A 14,437-nucleotide genomic window follows, 5' to 3' on the forward strand; every position below is an offset into this window, starting at 1 on the left:
TTCTTTCTTTCTTTCTTTCTTTCTTTCTTTCTTTCTTTCTTTCTTTCTTTCTTCTTCCTTCCTTCCTTTCTCTCTCTCTCTCTCTCTCTTTCTTTCTTTCTTTCTTTCTTCCTTCCTTTCTTACTTTCACTGCTTCTCTGTCTGGCTGCATCTGCCTGGCCCCAGACATGTCCCTCACTATCTCCCTTGTCTTCTCTCTTCCTCTTCTCTCTCTTCTTTTTTCTCCTACTTATCCTCTCCACCTAGTAGCCCTGCCTGTCCTCCTTCTACCTAACTATTGTCCATTCAGCTTTTTATTAGACCAATCAGGTGCCTTGGGCAGGCAAGATGAAACAGAGGCAACAATCTTTACATAATTAAACACACGTTCTTACATCATTAAACAAATGTAACACACCTTTACACAGTTAAAGTCATATTCCGCAGCATAAACAAATGTAACACAACTTTACATGGTTAAAATAATATTCCACAACAGATCTGTTCTTTCCTAAGTGTCACATGTGCAATGCTCCAGTGTGTGCTCTCCTGCTCCCCAGGGATCCGGTTAGAGGCAGGGCTGACAACTTGCTGTGAGCTTGGGAGGGCCTCACTCAGAGAAACCTCCAAGATAAGGTCTGAGTTTTACATGCACAGGCTTGAAGCAAGAGGAAACACCTAACTTAGACTCTTGTTGTTGTTATTGTTGTTGTTTTAAAACAGAGGTTGTTGCTAAAATGCACACCAACTCTGCAAGTCCCACATGGAGCTGAAGGCTCTGTGTTGCTGAAAAGGTCCTAGGTCTCTCTTTGAGCAGCAACGTCCAGTTCTGGAGGAGGAAATGCCATCTCTGACGGGTTACTACAGCCTTGTCTCTAGTAGGAGGTACAGAACCTTGTGAATTGAGATGGAATGTGGCTGGTGGGGATGGCTGAGAAGTCAGTGTGCCTTCTAGTAAAAACACCCAGACCTCTACTTTTCCCAATTCAAGCCCTTGGCAGACCTTGGTTTATTTTTTAAATAAACCAGTGGTTAACTTTAGCTTATTACAGGTCTGAGAGACCTTAGGGGGAGGCTCAGACTACACGACTCAGTTCATTGACTGTAGCAACAACCAATTTCGAGGTGATTATGGCTATCATAAACTCTGATCAATCTTTAAAAAAGGTTTCCAGGTTTTGAACCCAAACCACCTATTTTGAGAATTGGTCATATCCCCAGGTTAATATTTGATTCACCATCAAACAGAATGCAAGACACATTTAGTTACGATTATAACTATACCTACCCTCCACCACAAGGAAATAGGATCACACCTAATCTTTAGTTTCAACTTTCCATACATTATACGTCTGACTGCATAGTCATGAGCAGAGACAGTTACGGCTGTTTGTTTCAGTTCTGTAAAGAAATAAATCAGTGCTTAATTACATGAGGTTTATTATTAACAGTGCTGGCAATCTGACCAAATGCTATGACTTCATCTTTTCTACATCAGAAAACTACATGAGAATATATTGATGGCTTTTCTTATGCCTTTCCCCATGCCAGAGTAGCACTTTGGGAGGAAAGAGGTTCACATTGTGACCCAATGGGGAGAAGAGGCCAGGCATGTGCCATTCTGAACACCCTGTGTGGGTTTAGGATTCATGCAAAGGGGCCAACGCGCAATGCCCATTGAACAGAATCAGCAAAACTTCACAGCATCATGAACAACTACAGAGTAAGCTCACTGAATCTCAAGGTCTTTCCTAAACCACCACTGCACTGCCAGAATACAGTAAGGGAGAGCGAAGGCTCACATCAGGAGGTGAGTTCAAATCCCACTCTCTCACCACGCGACTTGAGGAAGCCATCTAGCATTTCTAACATTCTGTTGCCCTAGTTGAGAAACCTCAGCGTGTCTGTCAGTGCAGGATCACATGGGAACTGAACACAATAAATGGCTGGCCCTGGCCCACATTGAGGGCACACTACACAGTGGAGAGTCCAGTGCCCAAGGTAACTTGGAGAACTAAGACTTAAGTGTGTGTGCTTTCTGTCATCCTTGGTAAACTGGTGACTCCAGTGACAAGATTTCTAATACTGCTTTTATTTTACACCCCTCTTCGATGCCCTTTTCAAGCATCCAGTGCCAACATCTAATCCTCCTACCCCATTGCTATGAATCCCCAACCATCTTGAACTTCTCTGCCATCCATCTGTTATGTGACGAAAGACTCCTTTTCTTTGCCTGCATCAGGGAAGACGCTGCAGGCTCTAACTGTGTGCAGCAAGGGTGCCACTTCCAGGATGGGCATTGTGACCAGGCAGGCTCCACAAGACCCATGGAACTCCTGCTATGACAGACAGCTGGCTGCCCAGTCAGTGGACATTCCCCTGACTTCCTTACTGAAAAAAATCAGTTGCAGATGTTCAGCTCAAATCCTTCCTCACAGGTTAGGGTGGACAAGCATATGCACATGGAAATCGCTGAGAGTGATTTCCTCTTTAACGGTGGTGCAGACAGCTGTCACCTCCCCCCCCCCCCCACGTCCTTCTTTCTTCCCCACCATCCTTTCCTGGATATGGAAGTGATAATGACCAGTGTTCCAAGCCAGAAAGGATCATCATCAGGCTGCAGCCCTGAGGATGGGAACCATGTGTTAAAGGTGGAGGGACAGGAAGAGGGAAGGAATTTGGGACCCTGATAATACTGTGGATTTCCATACATGCCTAGGTTGCTTGTCTCTGGACTTCTATTGCACAACAAGAGGGGGAGAGAGAGAGAGAGAGAGAGAGAGAGAGAGAGAGAGAGAGAGAGAGAGAGAGAGAGAGAGAGAGAGAGAGAATGGGGAGAGAGAGAGAGAGAAAGAGAGAGAGAATGGAGAGAGAGAGAGAGAGAGAGAGAGAGAGAGAGAGAGAGAGAGAGAGAGAATGGAGAGAGAGAGAGAGAACCATAACCAAAATAAGTTGCCATTGTTACTACTGATCCGTGCTACTTGTAACTAAATGCAATTTTCTTTCCCATTTCGGTGAACTTCTCAAGGAGACTTGTCCTATCCAGAAAGGGCCCTGGAAGAACAGTGTCCCACATCTGTGCTACCATTGCAAAGGAATAAGCTTTATGCAACACGGAAATTTTTAAATTAAAAAGGTATTTATTTTTCGTTACAGTGTGTGTGTATGATGCACTGTAGGAGTGGGTGCTTAGGCCTTTGGAGGGCAGAGAGCAACTCTGGAGGGTCACCTCTCCCCTTCCATTGCAGGTTCTGTGCAGGATTGAACTCAAGTCATCAGGCTTGTGTGCAAAGTGCTTTTACCGGATGAGTCCTCTCAGCTCTGTCTCCAACAGAGTTGCTAATGAGTCAGTATGTTCCTCATAAGTGGCTGGAACCGCATAGACCCCTTTCAAAGGGAAGGATTTATTGAATTTCCTGGTACTCTGCACTTGGAATAAAGATACAAAGGCACACCTTCCTTAAGGCCTTTACCTAATTGGGTCCATGTTCTGGAGTTAACAAAGTCACCATGTTGTAATGGCTCTGCTTTTCATTCCTCATCAAGGCAGACCCACTCTTTACTGGACACTGGCAAAACCAGGCTCTTAAAAACACACATGAGGCTGGCTGGTTTGCATTTTCTTCAATCCTCTGGACTTTCTCATTTCTCTACGGATCTAAATGAGCTCCAGTCACTCTGACTTAAAGGTATTTGATCTGAGGCTGCCACACACTGATTTAGAGGTTACCCATGTTCCTCAAACCAGACAGAGTGCGCCACATCATCCCACCTCCCTTTTGGCTGAACTAGGCTTGGCCTTCGAGACTGCTGCTCCTTGCCGCCTTAAGTGCGTGGCTGAGATGGCCTGACTTTAGAGAACAAGCTCTTAGTACTGAAGATCTGTCCATTGAGAAATCTAAACAAATCCTCCTTCGTTTTTTTTCTTTACATAACTAGAGTGAGACTTAAAACTGTCTATGTTTAAATAGTATTCAGATTTATGTTTTAAATAACAGTTTATTAATTCTTTGAGCATTTCATACAATGTTTTTGATCCTATTCACTTCCCTGCCTTGACTTTTCCCAGACCACTCTCTTCCATCAACTCCCCATCCCCCAACTCTGAGTTTGTTTGTTTTTTTCCCCTATGGAGTCCAGTTTTTGTTGTTCAACTATTATTGGGTTTGAGACCTGGCCTGGAGTGTGGTCGACCTACCAAGGGTCATGGCATTAAAGAAAGACTCTTGCTCTCCCAGCAGCTATCAGCTGCTGATAGCTCCCCAGTTAGAGGCGGGATTTTATGTCCTCCATTCCTGACCCATGCTGGGATTTCCTTTGGCTTGACCTTGTGCAGGTCTTGGGTGTGCTGCCACAATCATGATGGGTTTATCTGTGTAGCTGCCTGATTGTGTCCAGAAGACGCTGTTTCTTGAGGTTGTTCTCTACCTCTGGCTCTTACTGTCTTTCTGCCTCTCTTCCATAGAGGTCCTTGAGCCTTAGGAGGACTGGTGAGATATGAATGTCCCCTTTGGGCTGAGCACTCCAGTCTCATGCTCTGCATGTTGCCCAGCTTTGGGTTATTTCTACTGCAGGAAACAGCCTCTCTGATGAGGGTTGAGAGATGCATTGATCTGTGGGTATAGCACCTAGTCATTTTAAATCATTTTAATACTGTATCCATTTAGTAGAAACATAGTGTTAGGATCTCCCAAACTCTAGATTTAAATGCAATCTACCCAAGCTTTACTTGAGGCCTTTGATTTGAACATCTATACAACTGTCCCTGTTCACTTAACTTTGTTTTTATTATATTGCTGATAGAGCTTGGATTGACACTCAATAGGTAGATATTTATCACAGATAGGCTTTGTTTCTGCCTGCTAGGCAACTTAAAATATTCATAAAATAATAGAATATCTGATTTTTAAAGGCAATATCCAGATGTTATTGTTCATATTGAGGAAAGCAGAGATAAAATTTAGATGTCTTCATTAAACTAGAGAAAATGGTTCATTTGAACACAGACTGACAGTTTCCAGAACAAAGTACGAGGGATACAAACGCATAACAGAGGCACTACCTGAAAACACTTGGCTGAAAGGCAAGACCAAGGAGACCATTGGCTGTCTGAGTGCTATAGAGATCCCGAGAGGCTGGATTGGCTAGCTTAGACTCTTTACTAAGCAAAGGTAAAGGGTTAAATATGCTGTGTGCTGTCAAGAAAATGGCCAAAACCTTTGGGGGTTCTGAATCTGGGGCTCACGTTCTAGACCTCCACTGAAAGACTGGGGCATCAAATGGCAATTAGTGGATTACATAAACCCTGAGCAGAATCCTGGTTCTGCCTGCAGCAGTTTCTATGTAGGGCTTAACGAGGCATGAGTTTGCACAGCAAAGTAGATTTCTTCATTAAATAGCTAATTAAACTCTTGAGAACGTGATCATGAACAGAGCTGATAAATTCTACCCAAATTAGAGCATTAACTAATCCAGGCAAGAGGCTTCCGCTCAAAGACACAAAACAGAAGGCTTATTACAACCCATTCTGCACATGATGCTTACTGTCTTTTTTCCTCTCTCTGTGTGTTAAAATCTATTCTTAAATTTCCTCAGTGTGACTGAAACAGGTTGAGAGAGACCCAGAACCTGAAGCTGTGAATATAGAGAAGCCAGATCATACTAGTCCCAGATAATCACTTTTGCTTGTATCACATTGGCTAGAATGATCTGGAAGATTTCATGTTTGGGTGAGAGAAGTGAGATCTACAGAGCAGACAAACAGTCTTTGGGACGAACTACCTCCACAAATAAACATCCAAGACAGATAACAAGACTGAAGTGGTAAGAGACATTTCTTTAAAGTTGGTTCTACCCAGATTTCTCAGATTTCTGTTTGTGCAGTAGAATGAGATTTGGTTCTTTGGCATTCAACTTCAGCGATGTTAAAATGTGAAAAATAATGTGTCTTTTAATCAATGCCATGCCATATTATTAGAATGTGTGACTTAAAAATAACACTAATATTTGTTTATGTGATTATTTTTAATGTTTTAAAGAGTTTTCAAACCCTTATCTTATTCTGCCCCATCCCTTTTGTGTGGTGTAGGAAGGACCAATATTTTGATTTTCAATTTACTCATAACAATAACAGGAACATATGGTAAACAGAAGTTATTGACTCAGGCACTAGTCATGGTCCAAGGTTAAAAGGTAAAGTCAGTATTTGAGCCCAAGAAATTCTGCTTTAACAGACGTATTGTTTATTTCTATGGGTCTGAAGATTGAACCTAAGACCCTGAGCATGCTAGGTAAGTGCTCTGTCACTGAACTACATCCTAAAGCTTCCTTCTATCTTTTATTTTGAGACAAGCTCTTACCAATTGCTTAGGCTGATCTTGAACTTGAGATCTTTGTGTCTAATGCTGTGGAATTACAGATCTACACACTGAGACCCAGCTCAGTGTATGTTCTTAATCGCATTTGATGAGGAAAATCCTAGACCTGGTCATCCTGAAAGTGGCTGTGACGTCACAGTGGGTTGCTGACTTACGCCACCATTTTCTCCACTGCGGCATTGAAAACCCAAACTGTAAGGATGGAGTTTGCGATTTGAAAACTGATTTTGTCCTAGAGGAGCTGATGATTTGGGGCCTACAGCATGACTGGAAATGGTGGAAAAGCTCCTTAGTCCGCAGCTCCTTAAACTGTGAGTCATGACAGGTAAGTGTGGGGTTCACAAAAACTGGTAAAAGTAAGAGGTTGTCTCTGAATGCACAACGACCAAATGTTAATCCAAATTCTCATGCATAGTGGATCAGAGGTGTTTCCCTGCAGCACTGGTTTGGAACACACAGCATGTGCTCTTTGCACTGAGTGTGCCTCCATGCATGTAGGGCACAGGGAGCACAGAGAAAACGCCTCTGCTCCGATTCCAGCCTACTGTATGCTACGCATTGCGGTGTCTTTACTGTACACGTAGTGCTCTGCTCTTATGGAAACAACAGTTTAATTACAGAAAGCAAAGACAATACTTTCCTATCAACTCTTCTCAACATCTAAGTGTTATGAGGTAGCCACTAGAGAAGATGACTTGGTTTAAGTCAGTAGAAAGTCTATTAGCAGTGATTATACTGGGTGTTTGGTATCCCGGCGCTGTCCCAGAGCTTTCTTAGTGTGCGCTTTAAGCACACCACCACATCCTAGGTTGACACACCTAAGTTAGCAAGAACAATTAGACAGAAACAGAACTACAGAAGCCACAAAGCAAGGTTAATACATTGAGATACTTTCCTGGAGCTGTGGACTTTGATGGGTTAGGTTTTTCTTTTCATTTTGGCAGCTGGTTTTGCCTACCTGCTGGGTTCCAAAACCTAAATGGTACTTCCATCATGGCAATCAGTTGTGCAAACGTCTGGGGTCCTGTTATATAAGCACCAAATTAATGTATCTCTCCACTGTATTGTGTTACAATGTTTCATTAAAAATAGATACTTGAGCTGCTGACTTGAGTTCACCATAAACCAATTTTGGTTTGGGATTAGTACAGACACTTCAAAATTTTCTGAAATGGCCATTCTACAGTTTTGTACTATATATTTAGACCAAGTAGTATGCTCAGAATGCTTATGCAACAAGCACTTTATTGACTCCAGGCAATATTTGAGAAAGGATGTGATGTAGTCTGGACTAGCTTCCAATTGGTTATGTAGGTGAGGCTGGCCTGGAACTCTTAAGCTTTGTGTCTCTGCCTCCCAAGTGCAGGAAATACATCTGTGCACCATAATGACAGCCTTTGCTTAGTGAGTCCTTAAGAAACCTTGATAATTAGTCTAGATGCTAAAAATTGCAATAGACTGATCCTCTATGCTGATTTAACACAACCTTTGCCATCAAGAAGTGCTTTGTGAAGACATATTCAATCAATGGAGGGACTAGTGCTGAGCTCTTGCTTTGAAGATGTGAATCTTGACTTTGACTACAGCTGGACAGGCTAGGAAGCCTGCCAAGACAGCTACAGAGATCACGGACTGCAGTTGGGTTTTGGAACGTAAAGGAACTGATTACATCATGCTCCTTTGATTCTGCAGTCTTGCCAGCTCTTCTCTCTGTTTTGAAAAAAGTAAATTTATTATGAGTTTAGCTGAGCCCAGATCCTCCTCTCTCCACTGTGGCTGCAGATGTACTTAGTAGCATGAGGATTTGAAGGACCAACCAATCACGTGGCAGAGCTGCATGCAGGATGGATAAGGACTGATGGCCCCTCTTTCCCATCTAGCCATCTAATTTTCTGTTCTAAACAATCAATGTCTTGCAGATTACTCTGCTGCAGTATGTTGCAATTTTCTTCCCAAACTTACATTTCTGCCAATGGTGAATTAGACTGCTATTACTTCACAGATGTCCTTTGATCCTAACTGGCATGTTTCCTTGCAGGGAAGCATCAGAACCATTGATGCTGTTTTGATAAACCTGGAAGAAAAAGCCCAAAATTGGGAGCAGGGAGGAAGAGAAGGCTGGAGTCTTGGGTTCAAGTTGTGTCTCTGTTATTAACTAACTGTTGCCTTGGGTGAGGCATGGAGATTCTATTTGTCTCCACTCTGGTTTCTAAAGAAGACTTGATTTGATTTCAACCTCTCTCAGACCCTCTGATACTGAATGGGAAAACATTGCAGGCTTAGGGGTTGATGCTATCTTGTTTTGGGGTCTTGATTTTCTGAACTCTTAATTCATAGGGGTCACCAGAAGCAACCATTGATCCTGGATTATGAGTTCACTCTTCCCATTCTGCTGTATGAAAAAGGGCGTAACATTACTATGTGCTGGATTTTACTGATAAAAACTATACTGCAACCTAAATATATTCTTACAGTTTATAAGCAACCTAGAGTAATTATGTATTAACAAAAGATCATTTTTACTGCAAAATATTATTAAAGTGATATAATTTGATGTTAAGTTATTTCATTTGAACAGAAAGATGAGAAGAGTGGAAAAATTATCACAGCAGCCTGGCTTTATGATTTTTTTTTGTATTCGATTCATTCTTCTTTCTCATCACTTCCAATTAGCTGATAGATATAAGTGACCACTGTAGAAGGCTAGATGTCTATCATCACAAGTGACAGACCTGTATTTGTTTCCAATGCATAACATGCTCCAGTAGCAGAACTTGGGTTAATGTAGAATTTATTTTCATGCTTCAAGTGTGTGTGTGTGTGTGTGTGTGTGTGTGTGTGTGTGTGTGTGTGTGTGTGTGTGTCCTGAGAAAAGTTTGTCAGCATGAAACTGGAACAGGGCTAAGACAGCTACATCTCTCCATGGAATAACTTTGTGTCCATGGATTTTGAACTTACGCACAGTTGTAACTTTCTGTTCCAGATAATCTGGCTTCTCATCAAAGTCTTCTCTCACGGTAGAGAGAAGCCAGCTTTCAGATACTCATAACATTCTTTTGTGGAAAGGCTTTCAGTACATAGAATGTATTGAATCTTTTTTTTTTCTTGGTACCATTTTTTAAAATTTAGTTGGCAAACTGTTGTACCAACCAGGCTTTGCTGCCTCCCTCTTCCTCAGACTCCTGGGTGACCTGCCCACTTCTCCATTATTATTTTTTTTATAGCTTCTTATTTTATATATGGGATGCGGCATGTCTTATTTAGGCAAGGGCAGTAATTAAAGTTTGTCTTCAGTTTCTTTCTTCTCTTCACATGGTCTGTTTCACTGAGTTCCTATTCTACTCATTTCTTTTGATTGTGTTTCTCAATTTAGAGGTTTTCTTAAGCTTCTGATATTTCAGTGTCCAATTCTATTTAGGGAATGAGTCAATAGCAAGTTGGCTGGGTGCTTGATGTGTTTCTGAATTAGTTACTTTACTCACCGCCATAATGAAGTATCTGATAAAAGCCACTCAATTGAGAAATGGTTGATTTGGCTCACAGTTCTAGGGAATAGCCCATCACAGTGGAGAATGCCTAACAGCAAGGAATGTGAGGCAGTTGGTAATTGTGCTGTTTATATTTTTGTTAACTTGACACAAGCTAGGGTCATATGGGAAGGGAGGTGGGGAATGTTTGCCTCTAGGCAGGTTTGTAGGGGCATTTTCTTAATTAATGATGGACATGGAAGGGCTCATCCCCTTGTGGGGTAGCTGAGCAAGCCAGTAAGCAGTGTCTCTCCATGGTCTCTGTTTCTGTTCTTGTGTACAGGTTCCTGCTTTGAATTCCTGTTCTACCTTCTGCTATGATGGACTGTAGGCGACAAGGTAAAATAAAGACATTCCTTCCCTGTTGCTTTGTTTCTATAGGAAGCAAGAAGCTATGGATTTGTTCCAGGTTAATATGGATCAGATTTGATCAAGCTGGACCTCCTGAATTTTAACAGATTGTACCTATCAACAAAGGTTATAGCCGGTCTTCTCAGGACTTGACCATCCTTCTTAATTTTCTCAGGATCCCCATAAGATTGCCAGCACCCTCAATCAGGATGAAGTAGTAGGCAAAGCTATGCCCAAATTCCCAAAATATTGTTTATGAATGTTTATTTTTCTTTAAAGCAGGTTGATTATAAATACAATCTCTTTCTAAAGAAGAAAAGGGATGATGCTGAAGATATAATAGGATGAAAGGGTAGATTTAGATTTCTACTTTTAAAGAGCAACAACTTGTTTAAAATGTTTTATGTTGCTATAGATTTTAGTTTATTACAAATTTAAAGTTAATTTTGTTATATTGTATGTATACTTCTACTCTTGTTTAAGATATGTTTATGTGCCGGGCGGTGGTGGCGCACGCCTTTAATCCCAGCACTCGGGAGGCAGAGCCAGGCGGATCTCTGTGAGTTCGAGGCCAGCCTGGGCTACCAAGTGAGCTCCAGGAAAGGCGCAAAGCTACACAGAGAAACCCTGTCTCGAAAAACCAAAAAAAAAAAAAAAAAAAAAAAAGATATGTTTATGCAATTTTAAATTGTAATGTGTATTTAAGAAATAGATTAATAATTAGTCATTTATGATAATCACATTTATAGTTATGTTAGTTAAGTTTTCTAGGTATACATAGATATATTTCAATTAGGCAGGTAATCTTCAAACACTTCAAAGACCTACAAAATACGGCATTTAAAATGTTTTAAGAACTTAGACTTTCTGGACAATGAGATGCGTCTACTCCTGGCAGCACCGATTTACTTCAGAGAGAAGGATGGGCATTAAAGACATTCCATATAGAGTCAATCTTCTTCTTGGCAAAAATAGCCATTTGTGCAAAGACACTGTTCTTACCTTTGACTGCTGACAAAATGTTGTATCAACTTGCTTGATAACTGTTTTGTTATATGTAATTTTACTGTTAAAGTTAAAACCTTCTTTTTTGATTAGATACAAAAGGGGAAGTTCTGTGGGATGTCTTTCTGTATGCTGTGAATATGTGTTGCTCTGATTGGTTGATAAATAAAGCTACATTGGCCTATGGCAGGGCAGGATGGAGCCAGGTGGAAAAAATCCAAGACAGATAAGAAAGAAGAAAGGAGAGTGGGGCAAACACTGCTAGCTGCTGCCGGGAGAAGTAAGATGTAAAGTACCAATAAGCCACAAGCCACATGGCAAGGAATAGATTTATATGGGTTAATTTAAGATAAAAGAGCTAGCTAGAAAGAAGCCTGCCATGGCCATAGTTTGAAATAATATAAGCCTCTGTGTGTTTATTTGGGTCTGAGCACCCATGGGACTGGGCAGAACACAGGAAAACTTCCAACTACACTTCCCAAGTTGCCTTTGGTTATCATGTTTATCATAGTAATAGAAACCTAGGTAGGACAGTCACATTGCATCTGCATTCAGGAAAGAGAAAAAGATGAATACTGGTGTTTGGCTCACTTTACCATTTTCTTTTTATTGCATCTGGAACCCTAGTCCATGGAATACTGCCTAACACGATTGGGGTGAGTCTATGTCTATTAACTTAATCTAGAAACTCCTTCACATATGTACCCAGAAGGTCTAGATTCTGTTAAGTTGGTGGTTAATATTCTTAACCATCACAAGTTCATCCACTGTCAACTTGGTATTTAAATATTCTCTCTCTCTCTCTCTCTCTCTCTCTCTCTCTCTCTCTCTCTCTCATGTGTTTGTGTTTGTGTGTGTGTGTGTGTGTGTGTGTGTGTGTGTATGAATTGCAGGTATGCACATACTTGTGTGAGTGTGTGCATATGGACGCCATGAACCTGTCCAGTGAGATTAATATGCTATTGTCCATCTTATTTTCTTAGACAAAGGACCTGATTGCTAGTGAGCCCAAGTGATCCAACTCTCACTTTCCCAGTGCTAGGATTAGTAGCCTATGCCAGTGTGCCAACCTTTTCTTACTGGTGCCAGAGAGTGAACTCTGTAGCTAGAGTTTTCCTGCCTTGCCCACAGTCAGGACAAATCTTTGTCACCCGCCAGTCCCACAGCCACTCAGACCCAACCAAGTAAACACAGAGACTTATATTGCTTACAAACTGTATGGCCGTGGCAGGCTTCTTGCTAACTGTTCTTATAGCTTAAATTAATCCATTTCCATAAATCTATGCCTTGCCACGTGGCTGGTGGCTTACCGGCGTCTTCACATGCTGCTGGTCATGGCAGTGGCTGCAGTGTCTCTCCGCCTCAGCCTTCCGCTTCCCAGAATTCTCCTCTCTCCTTGTCTGACCTACTTCCTGCCTGGCCACTGGCCAATCAGTGTTTTATTTGACATATAGACCATCCCACAGCAGAACTCAGGTCCTTGTGCTTGTGTACAAAGCACTTCATCAACTAAGCTAACTACCTCATCCACAAATATATCACTTTAAAGCCATGACCTTCCACTTCTGGTTCCCCCAAGCTCACAGCCATTTTATAATGCAAAATGTATCCAGTCTAACATCAAAACCCTTCATGGTCTTTAAGAGTCTTATTACTATTCAGAAAGGTAACTGAGAAGTTTCTTCTGAGACTCAGGAAATCACTTGATTGTGAGTCCCTGTAACATCAAGAATAAATTATATACTTTCAACCTACAATGGTACAAGTAAACATTTGCATTCCAAAGGAGGAGGGTTGGGGGCATACCGAGGAACGATTGGACTGAAGGAAAACTGAAAAAGGGCAAACATTGAATTCTGCAGTTCCGTGTCTAGCATCTGGGACTCATGATGAAATCATCTCAGTTCCTGTTGTGGAATATGAGTTGAAGATGGGCTATGTTCATTTATGCTGTGAAATATTTGTTTAGTGATGCAAAGATGTGTTACATTTTTTAATATTGCACTTGTTTAACTCTGTGAAGCTGTGTTACTATGTCTGTCTAAAACACCTGATTGGCTTAATAAAGAGCTGAATGGCTAATTGCTAGGCAGGAGAAAGGATAGATGGAGAGAATAAATGAAAGAGAAAAGAGGAGAAAGGAGAGAGAAAAGGAGGAGAGGAGGATACCAGGGCCCAGCCACCCAGCCACACAGCCACACAGCCATACAGTCACCCAGCCACACAGCCAGCAATGGACTAAGAAGGAAAAAAAAAGACACATAGAATAGTGAAAGATAAAAGCCCAGAGGCAAAGGTAAATGGGATAATTTAAGTTAAGAAAAGTAGGCTAGAAATAAGCCAAGCTAAGGCCAGGCATTCATAAGTAAGAATAAGTCTCTGTGTATTTATTTGGGGGCTGGGTGTTGGGCCCCCAAAGAGCAAAGAGTAAAAAACAAAACAAAACTACATTTTGGAATAGCCACCTAGAGCCCAAGAAAGCTGAAAAACAAAACAACAACAACAACAACAACAACAAAAACCCCAGACACAGCTCCTTTAAGAGTTTCTGCTTTACAGCCAGCCTTAGAGTAGTCAATAAGTTAAGTTAAAAAAAAAAGAAGAAGAAAAAAGTTAAATAAAAAACACCCACCACTGGAATGCAGTTCCTGGTCAAACTAACCTCCAACCTCTGGACCTAGCCTGTGGGCATTGGCTTGGCTTTCACAACTGGAGAGGTGGGACAGAGCCAGCCACCAAAGCCCCAGGGGAGGTCCTAGTCATGCAGCTTAGCAGTTTGAAGGCTCATGTGGTCAAAATGCTAAAAGATACAAAGTAAAGGAAAACAGATTCCAGTGTGTTTAACAATGTGCATAGGTTTAAGACAAGAGAAAGGTATAGATAGTTATATAAAAAATAGTTTAAAAATAATAAAGCCAAGTCTTTAAAGAGAGTAAAAGTAATATAAAAGAAAAGGCCATGTAAGATGGGAAATACACAGGGAGTCTGGATCCTATATAGTGTTGTGTTGATTTTGAATTTTTTGCTTACTGATAAGCAAACAACAGCTGCTAAGAAACATGGGGTTGAAAGGACTGCTGAAATAAACCAGTCTAGGTATTTTAAGAATGCCTTAACTTTAAAATGTAGCTCAAAAAATGCATTGCTTTGGAGAAGAGGTTTTGCTTTTATTTCCATAGAGAACAAGAGGCTGTGAAC

At 41.3% G+C, this 14,437-nt stretch overlaps 1 pseudogene; it reads right to left on the reverse strand.

The window, feature by feature from the left end:
• Positions 1-8,975: 8,975 nt before the first annotated feature.
• On the reverse strand, positions 8,976-9,609 carry LOC121832655 (vacuolar protein sorting-associated protein 29 pseudogene; annotated as a pseudogene).
• Positions 9,610-14,437: the final 4,828 nt, after the last annotated feature.

The sequence above is a fragment of the Peromyscus maniculatus genome, chromosome 10, assembly GCF_049852395.1.
Source record: "Peromyscus maniculatus bairdii isolate BWxNUB_F1_BW_parent chromosome 10, HU_Pman_BW_mat_3.1, whole genome shotgun sequence".
Taxonomy (NCBI): Eukaryota; Metazoa; Chordata; class Mammalia; order Rodentia; family Cricetidae; genus Peromyscus; species Peromyscus maniculatus.